The following is a 26,360-nucleotide window of genomic DNA, read 5'->3' on the forward strand; positions in this document are numbered from 1 at the left end:
GTCTATACAAACCCCGAGGCTGTTTTGAGACTTGAATGAAAAGTAAAAACAGGGAATTGGGTTTTAGAGTCTTGCAGATTAAGAAAAGCTACCCATTGGCTCCACAAAAGTCATAGCCTGGTAAATCTTTAATAAACATATCTGAAATACCTGCAACCCCATACAGTAACCAAACATGATCATTCATTTCAAGTGTTTTTCTTGCATTTCACTTAAACATATTCCTAAGTTTATTGTCCTTGTGAGTATTTTATTCTTACAATTGTAAAATGCTACTGGATTACATATTTGTTTAGTTAAGGAAATCCAGGAAATGCCTTTTTATATTTTTGGGCTAAAAATATGAATGGAAAGTTATTCATTCATTCATTCATTCATTCATTCATTCATTCATTCATTCATTCATTCAGTGACTCTTCTGACCCAAGATGCAGATGTAATGGAAATAGCCAATTTAATGTCCTTTCAGGGGTTTTCATGTATGTATGTACAATAATGGTAAGTAGCCGTGATTGCAGTATTATTAATTTAATTAACTATAAGGAGATTAGCTTAATTGGCTTAATTGCCGGACATTCACTGATGGAGGCTATGTTGTGTTGATTGACTTGGTGAACTTCTAAACTATAAAATTAGCTACTTGCTTTTTGTATCATACTACAATAACATAAAGACAGATGGCAATTTACAGACTACAGCTCACCTAAGTCACATACCCCTGAGCTATTAGAGGAAGTCAGCACAAAAGAAAACCAATATATAATCCACACACAGAGCCAGGGGCAGGAACAGGACCCACAAACAGAGAGATGGGGCTGCGGAACTGGCCAGCAAGACATCATTGCTACACCAGTATGTATGAAATATTGGACAGAAGCAGACAGTTTTGTTTTGCCAGTTACTCCATTGCTAACACTATGAAAAACATAATACAAACAAATATACCAGCCCATTCGTAAAATCACAAACGTTTAAAGTAAAATGTTACTAACATGTGACTGACATTGCTGAGAAAATGTCTTAGAATCACATTTTACAGAGTTGACCGACATTACTAAACAGTGCCCCGAGAGATTTGCTGAGCAGATTGCAGTTTCAAACAGCAGGAATAAAGTGCTAACTGTGAAGGTCATAATGTGTAGCCTCTGTCTTGCAGTAATAGTGTGATAATTCTTCGCTCGTTCAGAAGAGGCCCAGAGCAATGATGAGTATAGCAACTACCTGCAGTGGCCAGGTTCACTTACTTCACTTCAGAGGATCCAGAAGTGATTACTATAAAAACACACTATTATGATGATATGATTGTGGCTTTTGCTATTTATAAGTAGCACTTTAATGTGGCCGCACATGAGTGTCCTTGCTGATAGTTTTAATCTCTTATTCACTTGAATGATACAGGATACTGTGGGCACCACATAGGCCTGTCCTCAGTAACAAATCATTTCCGCCTTCCTCTCACAATACTAATAAGATTATTATATAGGGTTCTCATTTTGTTTTCCCTTATCTCTCTGCCAAACTTTAAGTTACAGTTCTGTGGCCGCAGAGCATAGGACAGAGGTAGACTGGATATATGACCATGGGGATTATACTGCATAGGTAACCAGGGTTTATTCTATCTAAACATCCCACTGATCCCATTCTCCTGGACGACACAAACTGGTGTGCTGTGCTTTCACTGCATCACTGTTATGCCAGTAAATGACAAGGTTTTAAATGCCAGTTCCCCTACTTGTGTGAACTGCCCGAGTGCTTTTAATTTGCTTTCTTGCTTGAAATGGCCCCCTCGTTTAACTTTTTATCGTAACTATGCTTCTGAACCAGTGTGCCACGCTGTACGTGGGATAGAAGCAGTGATTCTTTGACTAAATCCCATGCCACATACCTTTAATCTTCACTCCGGGTGAAAGATTTTATTGTTAAAATACATAAACAGGGAGGAACTGCTATAAGAAAATTTGTGGGGTTTTGAAGTCTTTATGCTAAGTTTTTATAAACAGCTATACAGTACAAATGAGAAAAAGGCAAGTTTTGCTAATAAATGCACAGGGCTGCAGGTGGGGATTGACTATCTAAAATAAAGTGTTGCCATTGGTCCTTCTCACATGCCTTTGTATAAGTTGTTTACGAAACACCTACACTATCAACAGTGTAATGGAATTATGCTTGTGCAAACACTCATCTCGGCTTCTGCACTGGTGACGCTGCTCAGTAACATAACCTGCCTACACATGCAGTTGATGACACTGTTGATGTTGCTTAATCAGAGAATCTATAAATCAATTTGCTTTTAACATATGTTTTAGCTAATAGAGTAAATGCCATTTAATACCCGCATTACAGTGACGATCAGAGTAAACTGAAAAGTCAGTTATCATTATTTGAAAAAAAAAAAACCATCCCTCCATCCATCCATATATATAACACACAAATTATATGTGTGTGTGTGTGTGTGTGTGTGTGTATATATATATATATAGAAGATCCCACGAAATTTCAAATTTAAATACTTGTGCACCGATTACCTCAACCCATAACAGTCTACTGGCCTGAAGGATGACATAAAAAGTCTATTTATTGCCAATTTTTAAACAAACACTGCTGTACTGTGCACTTTACATACCAAATGCTTTATTATTTTCAATGTACATCATGTTATATCTTAACACACCCTACAATCAATCTAATTTGAGACCCAATGTAGTGCAATGAGACAGACACCCAAGCCAAGATTGTTAACTTTCGCACATATAGCCTGACACTCACGCTTTCAGACTCTCAAGTTCATGCAGGAAATCTTACGGCAAATCAATATTATTCCATTATAAACCTAAAATCAGCCACATCAAATGCAGTGGGGCGGTTTGCAAACTATACAGACTACTTACGAGGTAATAAAACTGTTACATACATGTAAATGCATGTGCAGACTTGTTTTGAAGCCAGCTGACCAAAGCTGGCAGCCCGGACCCAAGCTAAGACTTTGAATATTTAAGGTATAGTAAGCAACTAAAAGATATTATATAACCCTAATAATTAGACCTAAGTTTCTGTGATTCACATCATATTCAATATTGTTTTTACTTATGCATCGTCTGTGAGTTTCTGCATTTTTGGGAAGCTCCAAAAATATTCCTGTTTAATTGTACATGCCGAACTCACGAATTACCGAGACCATGAATATCAAAATTGTGAATCTGGAAGGGTAAATTTACATCACTTAGTGTATTTTACCAAAAAATATGTACCAATACTGAATGCCAGCTGTTAACTGATACTCATACATGGAACCATGAAGAGTACTGGGGGAGTAACCGGCAGCCCCGAGGGCAGGGATGAGATCCATTCCTCAAGCCTTTAAGAGCATTTTCACACCTACGGTTCAGTTTCTCTGGTCTGAATCAGTTGACTAGTTTGTAAACTTTTCCCCTTGGTGCAGTTTGCTTTGACATGGAAAAATCCAACGGAAGCAACAATGCACTATTAGAATATTCATTCTGCTTGTTGGACAGATGAGTCAGTGGTGGGAACAAGAAAGTAAATACAGGAAGAAAGGTCTGTTTCCTTTATGTATTGTTTTCTTAGTTTTTTTACTTACTGTACACGGGGCACTGTTCAGTCAACTTGTCGAATCTCTCTCCTTCAACCATTGACTTAACATTTTGAAAACTTCTGAATTTGTATGAGTAATTTTTAGGAGCTGACAGATGTAATCATCTGCCCAGATTTGAAGTAAGCAACATACCTCGCTGGTAGCCCAACGACCTTGGATCATTTCTTCTTCTCTGCCTAACCGCAGCTATTGGTTAGCGAGATTTGCCGCATCCCAGAATGCAAAGTACACCTGGCTATGACAGCTGTTTAGCTCAAACTTGCGGAGTACACCTGGAAATTGGGTTGGATTGAGGTTGAGTCACATTCACACCCCAAACAAACCACTCCAGGGTTTGTTTGGGACCAGACCAAGATGACATCCTCTCAAGGGTTCCAGTTCTTATGGTCCACACACAAGTGCGATTAGACCTGCCCAAACGAAGGGGGAAAGGGGGAAATTGAACCAGAGGCCGATTTAACCGGACTAAACAGTGCTGGTACTGTATGAAAACAACCGAATTTGTAGGAAGTCGGAAAAATAATAATGCAGTACATAAAAATAATAATTACAGAGTAAAAATAAAAGTAACTGCATACAAAGTTGTACGTGTCTTCGTTATTACAAACCATTGTATTTAACCAGAATTTTTAATATAAAAAGTTTTATGGCAGTCCATTTGTAAGTGCAAGTTGTCTGTAAGTTGGACATTTTTAATCTAGGGACTGCCTGTAGTGAATTGTGTTTTGATCTGTCTTACGTTTTACAAAACACTCTTAATCATATTCTTTTCAATTTCAAATTACATCTTACTCCCCTTTTTTTAAAAAAAAAAACATAGCTAATTCTAAATGCCACAGACTTCGTTAGTTTCCCTGACAAACTTCTAACAGAACTAGGTCAGGCTTTGCATCTTCCATGGGAAAGTTAACTCATTGCTCTAAGGAGGCAGCATTTCTGGCAGTGACTACAGACTCTGATGTTGCAGCCAGGGTCTTCCTTTGTACAGTGACAAAGATTGTTTAGCGGTTTAATGCAATTCAGCAATTGTAACAGATGTTAGGGCTTCATCGCCATTATGATGTGTAGCACATGACAAAAGGCCTCTTTCACAGTTAAACCACTTCAATATAACATCCGGTTACTGGACTAGCTGTGGGCTGCTGGGAGCACATGCTCAGAAATGCTTAGCTTAGCTCAGGTTAGCTTCCCTGTTCCCCAAACACACGCAACAGTACTGTAGATGCATATGTGCGTGTTTCTTTATCTGAATTCTGTATCTGTGTCTGTTTGGTGCTGTTTGTACAGTGTCGGCTTGGGGGTATCACACATCGGCATGTAGGGCGCGAGATTATGACTGGATTTTACCTGTCTATCCTTCGCGGTTCATTCGCAGCCTGTAGAGTACAAATATTACAGTATGTGGTTGTGGTGCATCTGTCTTCTGTGAAATTTTGTAAAAACCCACACAGCTCTCTATGGCTGTGTAACTCGAGAAATTGTTAATCTCTTTATAGCCGAGACGGACGATCACTACATGTGGTACATTATGGAAATAATCAATCGCATTTACACATGAATGGAAACCACGCTAATGCCGAATTTCACCAAAAAGGTGGAAAGTGTTTTGTCGTGAAGCTTCCTTGCACAGTCAAAAAATCAAGAAATACAAAAACTGGGTAATGTTCATATTTACAACTAAAGATTCAATTTTACACCTTCTTTGAAATGCATCTCTTCTTATAAGATGATGTAACGGACTACTGGTAAATCCTTATTCCTTAGTCTCTTTATAAAGTAATTCTGTAGGCTAATCCTATTCAGCAAATATCATCAGAGTCGATGTCACCAAAGAAATGTCACTTTACTACCCCTTAACAATGTGATTACCAGACCAGAAAGCCCAGGATTATTATTATTGAGAAAGCATGCCTTGTTGTGTAAAGTAGTGCAAACCTGGCAGAGTACATGTATGCACCGAAGATTTTGCAAGAAATGACTGGTGATACAACACTAAACGTGATTGATGGCAGACGGAATGCAATACGTTGAAAATGGCCAATATCTGGATTGTAAACTCTCTGTACAAAATCTAAGGCAGGCCTTCCTATTCACATGAGCTAAGAATGCATTGTGTTATTTTGAAATGCACAAAAGAAATAATAAAAAATATATTATACATATAGTAAAAGGTACATATTGATGAATGAAGACGACTTTAGTGGCCAAAACATGTGGATTCAATAACACACTGAGATTTTTTCATAGATCAAGTCAAGTCAAGTCAAATCAATATAGACTGATAAAATCAGCCCCAGTTGTGGTTAGAAAAAGCTCTGAGATTTCTAAGATATCCTAGATTTAGATGCTGTTTGTTTTTTTTGTTTTTCAAGCATGAACAGCCTACAAATACCAATCTTCCAAATTATCTAAAAATCTCCCTAATGAATAAGTCTTCAGTAAGGTGTCATCTGGTCTCAAAAGGAAATTCTAGCAAATGTTCACATCTATTTTTAAAAGGTCTCTTTTAAAAATGTTGAGAACATCTATCATTATATTACGTAATCTAATTATTATTTGCCCAAGAGTATCAATCTTCAGTTAATGAAGCAATTAAAGGGCAACTTAGTTCTTTTGTGTAACATCACAGTCTTTTCTAAGAGCAAGTTTCATGCAAAAGTCCATATGGTTGTTCAGTTATCATTCATAATATCTACATTTTATGTTTATTGGTGACAGGAATTTCCCATTTTATGGATGAATAAATATTTAAACCGATATAAAATGTGCTACCAAGGGAACAAAATGAGATAATGGATAACGAGATTTTTTTAAAAATCATTTATTAGTATTTTCTTTAATTTAGTATTGTGGGTCCCGTCCCAGAATACACAGCATATTAGGCACGAAACACTCTGGGCAGGATGTCTGAACATGAGACTGAACAAACGGCTAGAGAGCAGCTAGAACCAAACCCGTAGACTTGAAGGCATGAGGTTACAGTGCTATCCAATGAGCTGCCAGGCCACGTTGTTAGACCAATGAAAATCAGTTATTGGGCTGAGCATGACCACACACGTTGTATGACATTGCTTCTACATGACAAGATCAAGGCTCGTAAATATAATTGCAATAGAAATACAATTATAAATGTATTCTTACATTAATCTCAGATGCCTCTTTAAAATGTTACAGCCTTTTTTTCCTTATAGTGACCCACTGCAAAAACAGAATTTTTAACATCAGCCTGAGGATTTAAAAGAAGCTTTATTCGTGCTCTTTTAACTTCTCAGACTTTCAAGACTGAACAAGCTCACCTAACAACAGGCACTTTAAGGGACATTCCTCTGGCTGTGTCATGGCTGCCATGCAGTATCTTCAACACAATATTTCAGGAAAACTGTATCAAATTATTCCTAGAACTTGCAGATCATCTTCTATTTCTCATATTTTACAGGAAATTTTCTCTAGCATATGCTGTCTACAGAAATTTAAGGTACCTTTCATTCTCATGATGGAAGCATTCCGCTCCGAATAACTGTAGTAACAGTCATCAGACACATTTTTACTCTTACATGTGTTTTGATGGTTATGTGTTGCACTATGGAACATTATTCCAATAGTCATGAGTAGATTTCAAAATATCAACCTTATTGAAATGTTCTTCTCAAAAGCAACCTTACCTGACGGGAATGCCCTTCAAATTACTTATCATTGCCAGTGTGTTGGAGCCTGTCCCAGGCAGCACAAGGCTAGCATACATCCTGGGTGGGATGCTAGGCCATCGCAGGGCACATATATGCACAAACACATGGGCTAATTATATGACAACAGTTAGCTTAATTTGCATGTCTTCGGGCTGTGGGAGAAGTCAATAGTACCTAGAAGAAATAAGGTTAAGGTTACTTTTATTGTAATCAACGGCTTTATACATGTACAAAGTGTGATGAGACAAGGTTTCCCCATGGCCCCGGTGCAACATCTAGTAACACTGAACATCACATACAACAGGGCAAAAATGAGCAAACAGGCAACACAATGAAGTGCAATGCGTGCAACATGGGGAGAACCTGCAAACTCAGCGCTCTGGTTTGACCCACATTTTTGAAACATCAATTAATATAATTTTTTTTTGTTTTTATAGCACATGCATTTAGCAAAATTACTTAAAAAGTCCACAGCATTTTTAACATTGGTGAATGATGTTTATACAGCATTTGACAATTAAATCAGATGTCTGGAAAATCTCAACAGAAAAGTGTTTGCAGAAGAGTAGGGAATCGCAAGAAGACTTTCCTGGAAAAATTATCCATCTGACACAAAAAATTTAACACTTACTGTAATTACATGTTCCTACAGGATGATCTCCAAAGAGTCAAACATTTTTTAGCTGATCAAGTCTTAAATGTAAGGAGTATTGGCTTGAGTTATTTTTAAATGCAAAGCATCAGTATGTTCCGTTTCATCTTCAAGGCCATTAGTGTTCCTTCATTTGGAAACTTTTATTGTGCTTCTTCTGCAGTGTATGCATCTGCAGTGTATGCATCTGCAGTGTATGCATCTACAGTGTATGCATCTGCAGTGTATGCATCTGCAGTGCAACCTCAAGAGGAGATAATGCTGTGCAAATGAATATTTTAAGAAACCATATGTGGAGAAATATATGTGAAAGGGCTGATTCTGTAAGCGTGATGCTGCAGAGATTACTTTCTTGGTTAGCATCTTTCTATTGATCTTATTTATTTGTGTTTTTCAGTCCTGTTATTACGAATAACACAGTATTGACTTGCCCAAGAGTTTCCTTCACTCTCCCAGCATTCCTGTCAGAAGTTAAATGATAGTGTTTTTATTCTTCGTGGAATAAAAAGGAGTTCTTTAATTTTCTTTAGTGGACTCTCTTCCATTTGTCAAGGCTGGCCGTGAAAGCTTGTTAATAACTTCTATTAAATCTTTTCATTGCAAATGAAGTCTGGGTTAAATGGCGATGAGGGTGGTGTGTACCGGCTGGTCACTGACAGTGACCTTGTCAGTAATAGGCTTTTCATCAAAAGGCTTTGAATTCACTGGCCAAGCTGTACACAACATATCGCAATTCCATTAGCGGCATTCAAATAGCATGTCTGCCTTCAGGGCAACAGCGGTAGGGTTGTGTCTAAAGATGACATCGCTGATCTCAGGGTCAAAAACACGGGGGATGCATACAGAAAATGGCACTAATCACTTTCCACTTTTTGATTTCTAATAGAATTTCTTTGTCTTTTCTAAATTTTTAATTACGATTTAGTATATTATTTGGAGGGTTCTTTTTTGGTCAAGGATTCTTTGTCTTTTCAAGAAAACAGATGTCTTCATCTATAAAATGAGTCATATCGATTTTGATTTTTGTCCTGCTGTGACTGAACTCCTTGGACATTCAGTTCTAAATCTTTCTATCTGGTCATCCTTAGCTTAGTTATGAATGTGTTTGTGATTATGCTTTGTTTAACATCTCCTAAAACCAGGCAGTAATTGTCTGGAATCCAAGCTGGAAGTTACAAATGTTAATTAAACAGGAAATAACTGACATAGAAGGGTACATCAGTAAGTAACCTGACATTAAACGTGAAATTACATTGTATTTTTTAAGTGTGTCTGCGAGTTACTTGAAAAAGTATGTCATGATATATTGAAATGAGATTCTCAACGTTTTGCCCTAAAAGACAATGTGAGGAGGGTGATGGCTGTTTGTGCTGCTATGGAAATCAATCATCACGTTTAATATCACACCTCCTGCAGCTGCTAATCCACATAACCATACAGAACCAGTCTACATGACTCATCAGTCCCAGTCAAGACTCGCTCTTAGGAGCCCAGGGAGCTACTTCCCGTACTTTACATAAAACATACAAAAAATTCACACACACACACACACAAAAACAAATTTGCACAAAGTGCATAAATTCCGGAGGCATCCTCCAGGACTTTGCAAGAGGAGTTCATAATGAGCATGGAGAAATTTATTAAGGGTCAGCATCTAATCAATTAAAGTAATCTAATCAATCTTTTCCTTATTTATTATCATACAAATTGCATGGTCAAACCAATCACGTAAAAGTGGCCTATAAAGATTGTAATCCACTTCTATCAGCAGTGCCGAAACAGGACAATAGATGACAATTTCAATCACTTGTGACAAAACTTTTGTAATCTGCAAGTAAATCTGTGAAGGCTTTCATTTGTATCCTGCAACAATGATTCTTAATATAATGCACAGTGATATGATGCTTGCATCTCAGTTACAGTTTCTTTAAATGAGGCAGGGGCAGACTGCATCCATGGTACCTCCACAAGGAAATGTACAGTATGCTGCTATTATATCTATTTCACCCCAGACACCCTTTGCAGTTCCCCTTCCTTTGTTTGATCTGTATGACTCTCTATCTCCTCAATTGTAATGCTTGCATTTTGAAGGAGGATTAGCATGCTATGGCTACTTGCAGCTCTTGCTACTTTCCCCAGCAGTTGTCAGTGCACAGTGCAGCGAATGTCCCATTTACAACTCAGACCTTCAAGGGTTCAAATGACTAAACGTTAAAAATCATAGGATGTATTTTAGGTTGGCAATTAAAGATTAAATATCCCCATAGCGATATTATCTGTTTCCTATTAAAGCAAAGAATATTCATATTTTTAGAATGAAAGTGTTCAGATATTTATGCACTTTGCAGCACTCAGATATTTGTGTTCAATTACATTAGTCTTTGTTGCTGATGAAGCTTTTACTCATGGTAATTGGAATCCTAATTCCTCTACAAATTCATGAGGTAATTTTTCTTACATACGTTAAGATTCTGTTTTAAATGTAACAAAACAGGGTCACTACTTGAGGAAGTTTTCCGATGACGTAATCATTTGCACTGTAACCTATAGAAAAATAGCCTTTCCCGATTGGTGCACGTCATGGTGAGTAAGCAGTCAGCTGGTGACAACAGCAGTGTTTTAAATTCCTTATCTATTTCTGTTGATCATACCATAAATGGCTTCATTTTTGCATGGGTTCTGTTCAGTCTTTTGAATATTACACACACTGGCATAATATTATCAATATCTAATACACTAATCATAATTACTAGTAATTAAATACTGTGTAATGTACTGTGGCAGGGTGAGAGAGTAAAGAGTTTCCCAATTATTTTGGAAAATGCAATGAGCAAAACAAAGGGCCAGTGTCCCAATATAATTTGGGCTGATAATAAAATTTGCTGGGGAGGGAGGAATAAAAAACTGTTTGACATTAGGATGAGAGAAAAACTTTTGTTCCCAGTGCTGTATTCAGTATGGATTAAATCGTATTTCAGTTCCGGATGTGGCCCAGAGTCTGCTTCCTCGGTGTCAGTGGTATAAACACACACAACAATTAGCCTGGAGAGGCTGGTTTTTAATGTGCAAAGTGGATCGTTCTCTTTGGCCAAATGGAAGTTGAAGGATAGGGGATGGTGTGGCCAGGCCATGGTGAAGTCTTGGGTTGGATGCTGGTGGGGGGGGGTCTCTGGTCCCTAAGAGGTCACCAGCTTTCATGATCTCTCTGTTCTGGATCTGCCCAATCAGAGACTCCCAGCCATGATTGATTTGGGGCGGGACCCTAACCCTACATGCTGTAACTGTTTCAGGGCTCCCTATTGGGTAGTGCCATCATGATAATATGAATTTTAGATGTGTTTTATTGGATAACAATGTTGAGCTACTTTGATATGATGAGCTGAATGTGAGAAATTGATTTAAAATGTTCAGAAGTTGATCAGGTAAAACTTTCAGGATAGCCAGCACACATTATTTTGAATACATAACAAATGAACCTTTGATTCTTATGTGTATTGACGTATTAATTGTTAAATGCTAACATCCATTTTGTAAGTCACATCACACAACTCACATACTGTAACAGCATCCGCAATGTCACGCAATCTGCATTATTGCTAAATGTCCTTATAAACTGTGACAGTTATTCATCAGAAACAGTATGGTAACAGTTACCATGCAAGATTATGCCTTATTTTAATGACCTCTCATAAAGTAAGTGGTACGCGTGGATTTATAGTCTGGTGCTTTAAAAACCTTCACACTTAATGTATAACATAGCATTATGAACAGAAGCTGATTGATGCTGCTGAAACATAATGATAGTCAGTAGTTTTTCCTCTATAAACTTGCTATAAAATTAATAAATAGCTACAATACCATGCCTGGATGCGACTGAACCTACAGTATGTAGTCATATCCAAGCAATACTGTAGCATTTCCAAACACCTTGAAGTGATTGATGAAGTATGATTTTTAAGCTATTTACACATTGTATTTACTCACACTGTTACGTTATGTGGGCTGAGCTTTTGAGCTGAGTTGATTAATCTGAAACAAGGAGAAGCTGCCATTGCTCATAAACTCTTGTTGAAACCCTGCATATTTGAAACACAACAATTTCCTTTCAGTGTGCCTCCACTTGTTTCTAAAACATGCCGAGTATCTCATAAAAAAAAAAGTGAATCGGCGGAGAATCATCGCAAAACGCCCTTTTCTGCTAGGAGGCAGATGAGGCATCGCCTGACAAAGCAAAATTGACCCAACCGCTGAGATGCTGGGCGAGTTCTGGCAGCGACGGGGAAAAACGAGAAGACGGTTTTAGGAATGGGGCGGGGAGGTGAGATATTATAGTTTGGCGGTGGAGAACGTGAGAATCTCCTTCTTCTCTCACCACACATCGCTCATTCTCTCCATGTCATTGCCATGTTTCATCGTTTATAGGCATCATTCGGTTTCATCTTTCAGTGCGTCAGCTCCTGATATGGGGCCTGAAGCCGCACGCTGGGATGAGCTCACAGGCAAACAAAGACGGTCGAAAATGCCGACAACATAAAGACGATCCTGAAGTCAGCCAGGCAGGTCTTTATCCCCGGAGCATGACTCAACTGAGACCAAAGCAAAGAACCACACAAGTCTAAATTATACCTTGTAGACTTAATTTAATATTCCAACCTCTCGTTACATTTCATCGAGCCCCCAGCAAAGAAATTTTGAACAAATATACTTCAGAAGCTGGTGGCTGCTGATTATATTTCATTGGCATGGAGACTGTGAGAAGCTTGACAGAGTGGGCTGTGTGAATCAATATGCCAGCCCACTGCAGGACTATACAGACTAATGCGGTGGGGCGCACTGCTGGGAGGGCAGGTAGAGCAGCGCATACAGAGGCAACACATGGCGTGTCTGGGCTGGGCAGGACAGGCTGGCCTCATTACTTCTCAGGCTCGCCTCCTGTTGTCTTTCGATTACTTGTCTATGCATCTCTTAGATTTCTATTGGTGTTTCTCTGCCTCTTTGGAAGAAGGGCTGGTTGTGCGTTGCTCCGAGTTCTAACGGCAGTATTTTACAGTATTTCTGCACCTGGCAACAACATGAAGACACTGCGGCGTGTTGAAAAATGTTCGTACTCACAATCAGTTGACGGGAGAGCCAGAGTGGCGCCGCCCCATCCTGTCACGACTGTGATAAGTTGAAATGTGTCTCGCAGTGACAGGGTCTCTCATATTGAGTGTCTGTGTCCGAATGCTAGCAGGGTGCAGGCTGATAGATGCATGGCTTTTATTGAATCCTTTGGTGGAGAAAGGTGGGGGTGGAGCATCTTTGAAGCAGCAAGGCCAGGTGTGTTTTTTTCTTTCTTTCTTTGTTTTTAGCCCTTCAAAATGTACCGTACATTTTTCAGCTTCCGCACAATTTACGCACACTTGAAAATAAGTTTCTAATATAACATGTCAACATGACAATGGAGTAAAAGCCACGATCCTACAAAGAAGATTATAAGGATTAAAAGAAATTAGGGGACTATATTTTGTGATACTCTTTCTGGATAAATGCATGAGTAACAAAACATCACAGGCGTAGTTATTATAATGCTGTGTAATTAAGAGAATATGGTTATTATATTGCACACCGGAGCGGAGGAGTGAGTGATGTCCTTCACTGTTACACTTTGGATACCCCCCCCCCCAATGCACCTCCCCTGAATATAATCTGAGACCCCTTCCTCAAATCCAGTCCTCTCGTTTTTCCCCTTTGCCGCCAGAACTCGCCCAGCATTTCAGCGGTTGGGTCAATATATGCATCTATTTGTGCATTTGTTTTGCAGTGTGTTTACTTGTTTGCACTACATGTACTGTCTTTGTACCTTGCCTGTTTGCCATTATATTTAAATATTTATATTCAATAACTAAATTATTGAATCATTTTCTTTCTATATTGCATCCTTGCAGTTTTACCAGAAGACCAACAAAAGCTAATGGTTTTGGAGCTATCTGGGCTCATTGTTTTATGAGGCTGCAGAGCTGGGAGGCAGAGATGATCAAATTAAGGATCAACCAGTATATAGAAAGCCCTATTCTAGCCCAGTTAGTCCTAAATGGGGCCTTTAATGAGGGGATCAAAGGGACTTTGTGTCTTCCTCGCAGGGTTTAACAAATGAAAATGTCACTATTAGCAATGCTGGCCAATTTCATAGGTCAGAGCCCAGCTGTTTTTAAATAAATGCAGTGGGTGATACAGCCATTTCAATTTCCTCTGCAAAAGTTCCTCAAGTTGAAGGTTTAGTTATGAAAGCAGTCTAATTCTGCATGTCATAATAGAAGGCCCTATTATATTCCAGAAAAGAGATTGATGAAACTCATATTTGCATTGAGTCTAAAGCATTTACTAAATATTCTTCTTCACTTTTTCCACATTATTTAAGGGATGTGTAATATAGGGTTTTAGCATTTTGTAGAGTGAAAAAGACAGAATATGAGCTTTAATGGAATATTTCAACATGTGAAAAAAGAGACCAGCTAATAACTATTTTAATGTAATAATAAATTTAATAAGGGTTTATTTGAAATAAAATGCATATAAATTAGTTACTTATACTGTTTAAATAATTTACAGTATTCATTCATCCATACCACTTGGCGCAATTCACCTTTTGTCAGTCATGCCATATTCCCATTTGGCCAGCAGGGGTCTCTGCTGGACATGTCATTTCCTCCCCTCTTTCTCCAAATCACTCACACCTGTCCCTTGTCTGATCCTTGTTACCCTTTTATATAGGTACCAGCCTGAGTGTTGTTCCCTAGTTTGTTCATTTTTCATGCTGTGATATTTAGTGTTGGTGCTCTGCATTGGTTTCTGCTCATAAATAGTTATTCCAAGTGTTTTCTGTTACTGTTTACCCAACCTTCCCCTGTGCTTAGGTCAGTCCTGGCCTCCGCTGACTTATCCTCCCTACCTCCTATTTTGACCCCTCGCAGTCCTTTTACAGGCTCACAACATATGCTATACTATAAGCATTTTTGGGACAATTCACCTAAGTATGACCGTGACTCTACACCAAGTCACAGGCCAGCCCTGGTGGTGAAACGTAACAATGCAAACTACTGAGTCACCGAATTGAATCCTCTTAAAAGCTGTAAAAAAGAAGAAGAAATGGCTGTGCCAGAGGTTAAACCCAGGTTTAACAGTCACTGGCTTGAGAACTGGAGGACAACAGGTTAAATTTAAATGTTATAAATGTATAAGAATACACTTAAAATATTTTCCATATTCAGCATGAGGCAGCAAGATGGTGAGATATAAGCACAGAGAAAGCAGACAGCAGGTTTAAATTTATGTCTCTAGAGAGTAAAAAGGTAACAATAAAATGTGCCAATTTAGTTTTTTGAAGCTAACTGGGTCAGAAAATACTAAATTAGATTAAAATATAAATCATCTGGGGTCAGTGCATATTTTATAGCTAAAATACCTTGAATCGGTCATAGAAATAGACCAGCTAGAAAAGATACCTCTACACACTCATGTTACCAAAATAAATATAAAATCAGCTGATAGCTGAGGTGTACCCACTGACACTAAGTTCGGTTGGATGATGCAAAGTCTGACAGTAAACTGACAAGACAGGGTTCTTTAGGGTGAAGAAATTCTGCTCTGGACATTACTTTTTTTCTGTTAACCTGTCCCTCCAAACCCATAATCTTTAAATGGTTTTCTTTAAAGGTTCTCTCTCTGTCCAGGAACACACAAATATAGGTTCTTACTCCAAACAACCTATAAAAGTATATCCTGTGTCAATTAAGTATTTTATTTTACAATCTGCCTGGGAAATTGACTGTGTGTTTGTTGTGGGTTGTGTTTTTTTTGTGCAAACACTACAATAAACTGTTGCTATGGTTATATGGTGGTTGTAGTCGATAAAGCAATAGGTAGCTAAGCGCACTTTTCTTTACAGATAAATCACCTATAGAAAACCATATAAGCCTGGAGCAGAATGCTGGAATATGGGCAGTTCCAAGCGCCCTGGGCTTCATGAATGTAGAGAACAGGTTGTGAAGCTGCTTGGTATGAAAAGATACTGTAAATGAAAAGACTTCGAATAGGGACATCTAGAGCCCCCCCGAGTCTCTGCATGTGAATCTCTCCTTTTTACCCTTCCCCTAACTTTGGGATATCGCCATTTTTTACTGTGCAGAGATGCAATTGGGATGTTTTAAAGTCACTGTGAGAAAGCTGAGCCTTCTGGTGAACTGGAAAAAAAGACAAGGCATCATTCTTGCAATAATAAAAATATCCACTTTTAGGAATAAACCATGTTTTGATAATCCGCTAATAATAATTTAATGATATTTCAGCAATACTCCATACAGTTACACAGGTGAACATCCGTTTCCCTGGCAGCCTTTTGACGATGCCACCTGCCTCAGTTATTTGCCGAAACATTCAGTCGGCACCCATTTAGCTAGCAAAGCAGACTGCGACTCTTGAATCAGTCCCTTTCAATAAAATTTCCCTTCATTTCACATAAACCCATTTCGTGTTGTCATGTGCAGGTATTCAAGAACAAGGTTTCAGCACTTCATTCCTGCCCCATGCGAGCACTTTACTTTAGAGCACTTTATGCACCTTCTATGCATGTATTACCTGAATAATTCTGGACAGATAGTTTCTCTAATCAAATGCACTGGAGAAATCTGACCTTACTGTTTCTTTTCTCATTTTGTCTGTATTATTGGCACTTATTGGCATGTGATGTTGACTCAACTTTTTTCTTCTGTTGGTTTGGCCTGCAGTGCCAGAAAACCCAAAGTCATGCACAGAGACGCCGTGCTGGATTTAACTACAGTAATTAAACACCATTGTACTTCTGTGGTCTATCTCCTTCATAGTGTTCCGGTACTAACTCCCCCCCTGTCTCCTTCTGTGCAAAGTCTCAGGGTTTTCTGGGCTGCACAGTACATTTTATCCACTCTTACATTCCATCAAGAAAACACCTGGCTCTATTATTCCATAGCATAGATCTTGATATGGTGCAGTGGTTACCACTATTGCCTCACACCTCCAGGACCTGGGTTCGAGTCTCCGCCTGGTCTCCATGTGTGTGGAGTTTGCATGTTCTCCCAATGTTGTCGTGGGGTTTCCTCCGGGTACTCCAGTTTCCTCCCACAGTCCCAAGACATGCTGAGGCTAATTGGAGTTACTAAACTGGCCATAGGAGTGCACGCGTGAGTGATGTGCTGGCCCCCTATCCTGGGTTGTTCCCTGCCCATAGCTTCCAGGATAGGCTCAGGACCCCCCGTGACCCAGAAGGATAAGCAGTTTGGAAAATGGATGGATAAATCTTGATAACATGATTTCAAGCTTTCTATTTTTTACACTTTAACTTTAGAGATATTTCATGACTTCAATGTATTTGTAACCCCCCCCCCCCCCCCCCCCCCAATAAGCGAAGCATATTTCTTTAATGGGACATTTTAAAACCTCTTTCAGAAAACACCTACATTGACATTATTCCCAAAGGTTGCTCTTGTACTTCTTACATGCTAACCTCCCTATCAGACCTCCGTCCTTCTTATTCTGTGGCAGAATTCCATCTCTGCTGCGGCCATCATCTACACCAGCCCTGAAATTTGCTCAGATATTCGGTTCTAGGCTTTATCATCTTCAGTGGTGTCATTTTATCTGCTGGATTCCATAGCTTCTGCAAAGGTAATTGGTTTTATTTTTTCTAGCCCCCTGTGACTGCTCTGTCAAATGTATCCCAGAATTGCCTCTGTCCGGCATTGAGGACACAAATGGGTGCTGCAAACTCTCCTAATCCACTGAGATAATATCACCATTCTATATATTACTACTGAAAGACAAGTCCGATCTGAATGTATTTTGCTGACTGATGTACTTGGATGTCTGTTTCTGAACAGCTCTTTCACCAAGCCAGACATCACCTTGGGTACACAGTGAACCAGCTGACTCCTTTTATAGCTCCATCAAAACTCAACACTAACTCCTGAAGAAGACTAGACCTTGAGTCTGGTAGACCCAGACACAGACTCAAATTTCCAGTTGACTATACCTATACTCAACCACCATAGAGACCATAGCAAAAACCATCACAAATGGCAGTTAATAACCTGTATCAGTCTTTCCCAATCCAGTGCTTGGGGACTTGCAGGGGACTTGTTTTTGCTGGAGCTCGGAAGGAGCAAAAATGTGTCCCGTCTGGCAGTGAGCTGGGAGGGTGCCAAACGTGGACCATCTCTGCAGGGTCCCTTAAGATTGGGTTGGGAAATACTGACCTATAACAACGTAGAAGACTGTTCAAACATACTGCAGGCTGAAATAGACTGAATATTTCCAATCTACAGATCTAAGTTCTCAGAGCCCGCAAATACATTCTGTATCACTGCATATGCCCTTCAGCCTATTTCATTGGTCCGTGCATTTAAATATGTATCACTTAACATCTGTTTCCCTCCTGCACTTGATTTTACCATAACAAATGAATGTGTCATGACCTTTATTATAAAACATAAAATAGGTGCCAGTGTATCTCTTCAAACTCAACTCTCACAGCCATTATGAGTTTCATCATTCTTATGTAATGCATTCCATATAAATATCACATGTTAAAATTTACATAAACACTATTCGACAATGTATATCACTGCACTAGCAGCCTGCATTATTTCCCTAAACTTCAAACACCTGCTGTTCTGCTCTGGACCAGATTCAGTCACATACAACATACTAACCTACCTAAAAACCTACAATCTATGTTTCTACTGCACACCGGCAAGATCAAACAATGTCATCAATACATGGGTGCACTAACTAACAGAAATTTTGCTTCACTGCAACCAGGGTCAATTAGAAGCGTGATCACTTTATTGAAGACACAGCTAAAGAAACACATTTACCAAATGGTTCCCACAATAATATCTAATTTTAACAGGTTTAACTGGGTCGCGGGGGGTCCAGAGCCTGTCCTGTAAGCAATGGGCACGAGGCAGGGAACAACCCAGGATGGGGGGCCAGCCCATCGCAGGGCACACTCACACACCATTCACTCACACACGCACACCTACGGGCAATTTAGTAACTCCAATTAGCCTCAGCATGTCTTTGGATTGTAGGAGGAAACCGGAGTACCCAGAGGAAACCCCACAACGACATGGGGAGAACATGCAAACTCCGCACACATGTGACCCAGGTGGAGACTCAAACCCAGAGGTGTGAGGCACCAGTGCTAACCACTGCACCACCATGCCGCCCCAAGACTCATATCAAATATAAATAAAAGTCACAATTGGATTATCCATGATAATAGCCAAAATTGTTACTATTTGTAAATGAAAAATATATTAAGGAAAAATGTATGTGTAAAATAAAATTGGTGTATGCAATCATACATTCACATAAATTGAACCAAGCTATTGTGGTTGTGCTGTTTGTCTCATTGTAACAAAGAGATAAGCCCTGTGACTTGTGATATAGAAGGTTCCCTGAATACGCTGAATTGGCTGGGGGGGGCACAGGGCTTCATGGGCATGCAATAGGCGCAGTAACTGAAGCAGCCCGACAGCCTTGCTGTAAACGCTGAGCCACCTAAGCAAAAACAGAGAAAGAAAAAAGGCTTTATTTTGTACAAGCATAAGAAGAGGACTGTATTAGGCCAAATTTGCAGACGACTACGTTGCCTAAAATTAATCATTGTCCTCCTGTTACAGACATACTGTACATATGAGGTGATTGAGGTGTGGATTGATTCTGATCCTGTGTGGACTCTTCATCCTGCGATTCAGATACGTCGTCCATGATTCACCTATAATATTGTTGTATTAAGGTTAAATTGCATAAGCATGTTTTTTTCCCTCTCTGATCATTTATATAACTTGTTTTTCACAAATGACTAGTTTCAGAGTATCCTTATCTTATGTGAAAGTATCCTGGTTCTGGGGTTCTTACCCTCTTCAAGGACGCTTGCCATGTTTCCCCGGGTTTTGAAGGGGCTTGCTGAGGACAGGGAAAGGTGCTGCTCCATATGTTTTGTACGCTACAGGTCAATGTATGAGACACCTGCCTTATCTTCATGGGAAGGGAAAGCACTGCTCAAGTTTAATTATTTTGGGAACTGCTACTAGTTAGTCAGTGTATGTAGAACACTGACCCCCATCCATAGGAGGAGGGGGTACATTGATTATAGAAACTTTCCGATTGAAACTGCTCGGACTGAATTGGAAATTTGAGAACGCATTGCCTGGAGGGGTGAGCCTGGCTAGCTCGTCCCCTGCCCACATGTAATGGCCAAAATTTAGTATAAAGGAAGGGGGAGATCGCAGTGCTGGTTGGAGCTCAGCCGTGGGATAGAGCACCGCATCGCCCGGCACTTTCTCTGGACTTACGTGTTGGTATCCTGCCAGGACTGAAAAGGGCTCCCCAGTCTAAGAGTGAGGGTAGGTGATGATGGCACGTCTGAGTGTGGATAGCCTTGCAGTGTCAATGTGTCGATTCAATCAATTATCACAATTATCACATTGTACTTTCTATTTTATGCATGTTTTTTTATCACTTTTTATATATACCTGTAATCTCTTGTATTTTCAGTTTTATTCTTGTTTTATTCTTGTTAATGATATATATATATATTTTTAGAAGCAAACCTAAGTGTGCCTGTTTGTTCCTTCGAGAGCCCTGTATATCCCCCTCACATCATCTTAAAACAAGCAAATAGATCCTGTGGTCATATACTGTACCAAAAACAACAAGTTTCTTCAACTTTCTACTTTGTCACATGATCTATTACGGATATGTATTTAAATATGAGCTATATTATTACAACCCATGACCCTGAAGAGAATGGATGACATATTGCTGCATATTAAATAAACCTTTATCACAACTATGCAGACAGAAGAAGCCCAAAGCCCCAAACAGCTGAATAATGGAGGCTTATGTAGGTTATTTCCACAGTTTAAAAACTTTCGTTTTGCTTACTAAAACTGATCTAGCTACTATTCAATGTATAAATAAGGAATATATATATATATGTGGTCCCTTGATTAGGATCCTACTTACAGCTCTTCTACGCCTCTTTTTGACCTCTAGCAGGACAGAAGAGATTCAAGTCACATATTAGTAAGTGAATATTCCCCTCAAATGGATACATCACCAACACAGGTATGAGCTAAGGAAAATAGACTGCATGCCTCTATCACTACTAGCATGCTGGCAAGGTCAATTCCAAGGACTCACACAGCAGCTCACACCAAAACTGTCTCCAGCTGTGTGTCTGTTGGGTAATAATGTGGTTCGCTTGGAAAGAAGGACATAGACAGAACTCATACACAGTGGGAGAATGAACACGTAGAACCATATACACCGAGCAGACTGGAATCTCAACCAGTAGGGGCAGGAAATCCAATTGCATTTCTGTTAGCTCCCAGTTATGCTGTAAATATCAGGCCACAGCAACCAGCACCTCCTTACAGCTAAGGATTCTCTTCTCCCCCAGCTGCAAGTGCGTTAGCCGATGGGAGAAAGGCTCATTGTTCCTGTAGATTACATAAGATATGCCACCGCAGTGCTCACTAAAAACCCTTGAGCAAGTTCCCCAAAAACAGAAGAAAGAAGCAGAAACAGTAACACTGCAAAATAACATCTAAATAAAATAAGTTTCAAAATAACTAATTCATAACAATATCCACACTTTAAACTAGACTATATATTTATTAATAAACAAACCGGTCTTTCACCTCCAGGCAAAGAATACCTCACAGCAGCAGACACTGAATGCCTCAACGCATTTAGAAAATCCTTTGCCCACCTCTAAGTCTGGATACCAGCAGGCGTGGTGAAAACACCCAAACTGAGAGCCTTTTTCCTTAAGCACAGCTCACATGCACACATGTAATTAAACTTATAATCAAAGTGCACTTTCTGCCTGCTAGGCTGAATTTTACCCTACTATTTATAAACCACACAGGCACTGATTTCATCTTATGAATTTAAAACTATACAGAGAATGTATACACAGTAAGAGTCTTACATAGTGAAGAGTATGCATTGATAAAGACTGAAGTAAACAAGATATTGCAATATGCTAAAATTGCTATAAACTGCTTAATAACCCAAAAACCCAATTAGAAGTCAGAGTTGCAGAGCTCTGCTTTTCTGGATTAGGGTTACCTGTGTGTGTAACTCTGTCTGAGTGACTTTGAAGGCGAAAAGCATTACATCCATTTTGCTTTATACATTGTACAAAATGTTCTTTAACAAAATCCTAACCATAACAACATAGATAACATTATGTACTTCAAATTACATATATGCACCCGTTTAGAAGATTCCATTAATAATGTTTGCCAGTCTGAATAGCCCATATACAGTATGAAACACTGAATTAGTACATAAATACGGGGTATAGCTGAGTATGTTCATTAGATTATTACAGTCTGTTTTTTAGGAAGGCAAAGAGTTTCTTGACATATTAGCCTTCAAATATCTTTTCCTTTAATCAAAGCAGCACGGTAAACATCTCCTGCCCCTCTGGGTTATACAAACACACTACGCTTAATGAATATACTCTGGCAAACCGATGACACTTGTGACAATCCATTAATTTCATACCAAGGAAATCTGCCATTGTCCTCTGATGCCAAGAAAATCGTTAATCACCAAGAACAAAACAGTCGTGTTTGCTGTAAAGAGAGTCTTTCATTCTTCTTGGCATTTTTTCTGATTTTGGAATGAGTCTCTGACTTAGATGTCACCATTTTTCATCATTTAATTTGTTCCGAAATAAAGGGACATGCATACTAATAGGCAATATACAGAATGAGTTCAAGAAGGAAAGTTGCCAGAAGACACTGTTTCTGATTGTTATCATTAATAATTTAAAAGTAAAAGAGCAGTGTTTGTGAGCCGATTAAAATGACCAGCTGGTGAAGCTGGCGTTCAGTTATGACCGTGCCATGTTCACTGCCCATCATTTACACTGCATAAATTAATATTCCTTGGCCTTCCCTGTCACCAGATTGGAGCCACACTGAGCATTTACAAGGTATCCCAGAATGATGCCTGCGTGTTATTCTGCGTGTGCCCTTTTCAGCAGATTGACATAGTTTCCTTTTTTTGTCACCTAGCCACATGATTCTTTGTTGTGCTGCGAGCCTCCCTATATTTCACAGGAATACATTCATTCACAGAGCTGATGTGGCTTGAGTACAAAACGGGCAAGTTAGACCACCTCTCCACAGCACCTGATACAAATGAAAGTGAAAGTAACTGATGCAACTGCTTTAGAATCATATATATATATGATTCTAAAGCATAACCCCTCCCCCATGGTTTGTTCCCTGCCTCGTGCCCATTGAAAAAGAAAAAAAAATATTGATATATGTATATATATTTTTTGTTTCTTTTTTTCCCCAAAAACATTTGATGTAACATTCATGTCATCCTCACCAAAAACAGTGACTTCAAGACTGATGGATGAAAATAAGAAATTGATAGAAAATCAAAACAACTGATATTTGCCAATGCAATGCAATTTAACATTCAGTACACACTGAGCTGCAAGCCAAGCAAATGTCTATTATTTTAGGTTGGACTTAACATCGCCACCTGGTGGCTAGTTGAAATACAGCAAACGCAAGGTAGGAAGGGCAACATCAGCATATACAATTGTACGGAGCATGCTTCTTAAAATTCAGAAAAAGAAGTGAGACAACAAATGATAGCATAGAATAATTTGGGCATCCATCCAAGTATCCACCCGCCCATCCAGGTTTCCATTGTTACAGGGAGCCAAGAGCCACAGGCCATGAGCGAGCAGCTCATCAGACGTACAGTGAATGTATGAATGGAAGCTAAAATTTTTACCATGCGAGCCCTAACAAAACTATTGGGCTATTTTTGAAGTTTTATCGGAATTTTTTCCGGAGTGTGAATTTGTGTGACACTTTATAAAAATATATTACATCTGTTTTTAAGTATTGTCCTTTACTTCTACACATCATTAACTTTAGTAACAGATGAATAGACTTAAGGACGCTTGTAAGCAAAAAGCTAGACATTTATCCCCACACATCACGAGATGTTGCATGATAAATTTGATTGGGAGCAGGTTGGTCTCTGAGGGTTTCTGCTTTTCTGTCTGACAAACAGACGGCTGTTAGGAAAGCAGGAAGCACTTTGGTTTTTGTAGTGAAGCACAAGCTGTCAGAGAGGTGGTGTCAGGGGAAGACACTGGACTGTGAGGAAGAGCAGTGTATGTAACATTAGCCAAACCTGTTCACTTTTGTTGTTATGTAAGGCTTTTCACATTCATTGCCACCATGAGAACTTCAAGTAAGTGATTCATAGAGTAATGTTCAAATGTTTGAGGACTGTGTTTTTTGAGGATTGTATCACTTCAATGTTTAGTTATGATTAATAATTTTTAATCAACCTGAATTATTTTTTATTGTAAATTGGTGTGATGATTTATAAGCTTAATCAACATTATCATTATTGCCCCCATCGTTACTGCTGATGTTATAGATATCAATGTATCAAGGCACTGGTGCTTCATTCCTTGATGCTTGATTGTTGAAATCCTATCCCAGCTCTCTGCATGAGTTTCCATGTTCTCCCTGTGCATGTGTGTGGATTTCCTCCGGATAATCCGGTCCCAATCCCCCGCCCCATCCAAAAACATGCAATTGGACGAAGCAGCATCTCTCAATGTCCCCCAGCGTGTGATTATCTGTATATGTGGTTTCCTGTCCCGGATGTGTCCTGCCTCGTGCCTTGTGGCTCATGGTGACCCTGCCGGATAATTTTGTGGCATTAGAGCTTGCAGCTTCCTCGCATTAACTCCACACGTCTAAGCAAGGATGGTAGCATATCCTGCGATGATGCGAGAACCTGAGCATGGCTCTGTCTCCTCTCTGTCAGAATCCACTTCAGATAATGGGGCCGATATCCCATATGACAGAATAATAGAATAATATGCGGACGTAAAAAATCCCAAGCGATGGCCTCTCAAAATCGAACCTGCACTATCGGTTCGATAGCTACTAAGGCAGAAAATGTGTCACCATAAGGGAATCCTGTGGAGTTGCTCAGACGGGATCTGCTTCACTGAATGGTGTTGTAACGTCCATCAACAATCCATTATGCAGACCGAATTGGCCATAACATAAGGGGCTCTGGCCAGCTGGCAAAGTCCGGCTTGAAAGACTAGCCCGTAGAAACCCATTAAAACCAGAAGCGACATATTCTTTCCCAGAGCTGTCCCCAGAGTCAACACGCAACCCATTACAGCCCTTTACCCCTAGAGCACAGTTATTGTTGTTTATTGCTAAATATTAAATATTAGTGTGTATTTTGTCTATATTTTTGCACTATTTCCAATTGCAAAATATGACGACTATGCCCATTCTCTTTTCATAACATTGTATTTATACCATGGATAAGTAAGCATAAGTAAAAACTCTCATAATTCTCATAATAAGAATATTTATGAATGTGTCAGGTATAACTATGCCTCTACCTCATAAAAACCACTCCACTATCTTGGGTTTAGTGAGAAAATTAATTGTGATACAGTACAGTACCTCGTACTATCTAGTGATCTCGGTATAAGAACATGATTTGTGTCAAAATCATAAACTAATAACAAAAAAATTACCAAAACAAAACCATAACACAGTATTATTCACACAAAGATTTGAAGGCCTGGATCCTGCAGTTAAACATCTGATGCATGTTCAGACGAGTCTCAGTGACTGACACAACAAAAACTTGCCTGGCAACTTACCCATGTTCCTTTCCTACAGTAGCGAGACAAAAAAGGTACGAGAGCCTTCTAAATGTTTCTTTGTGACTTGCTTTATAGATTCCCAGCCACCTGACAGCAAAGCAATATCCCAACCTGAGATATTCTTCACTGACACTGGGTTTGTTGGAGGTTATATAGAAAAAAAAAAACTGATATGAGCATTAATTTAGCAAATTCTTCTTTCAGTATCGTTTGAGTATCGTCTCTTGTCATGACCTCTGGTGGCTTAATTAAGTCATTCTGTTACTGTCTGCTCACCTATTCTTCGGAGCAAATGTGCTCCTGTAATAAAATACTTTATTACTGAGTGCACATTGTTGTGCTGGTCAAATAAGCCTCTGCCCTCCATTGTAAAAATTGCCAATTATGATAAAAACGCATTTCCAGTTTTGCGGCAGTGTTCAGGGGCTAATGAAGTACATTTCAGTATTCCGGAATGGATCTTGTGGCAATGGCTGGTTTCCTGCTGGAGGCACAAAGACAAAATGGTCAGTCCAGGGTTTGTGGCGGAGTGTCCACATTTGCCAAGCTCAGGTGAGCATTTACCCAGATACACCCCCCTTCCTCTCCCCCTCCCCCAGGACATGTATTCTCATCCTTCTGCTTTGGTAGTTT

This window comes from Brienomyrus brachyistius, chromosome 2 (assembly GCF_023856365.1).
Source record: "Brienomyrus brachyistius isolate T26 chromosome 2, BBRACH_0.4, whole genome shotgun sequence".
Lineage (NCBI taxonomy): Eukaryota > Metazoa > Chordata > Actinopteri > Osteoglossiformes > Mormyridae > Brienomyrus > Brienomyrus brachyistius.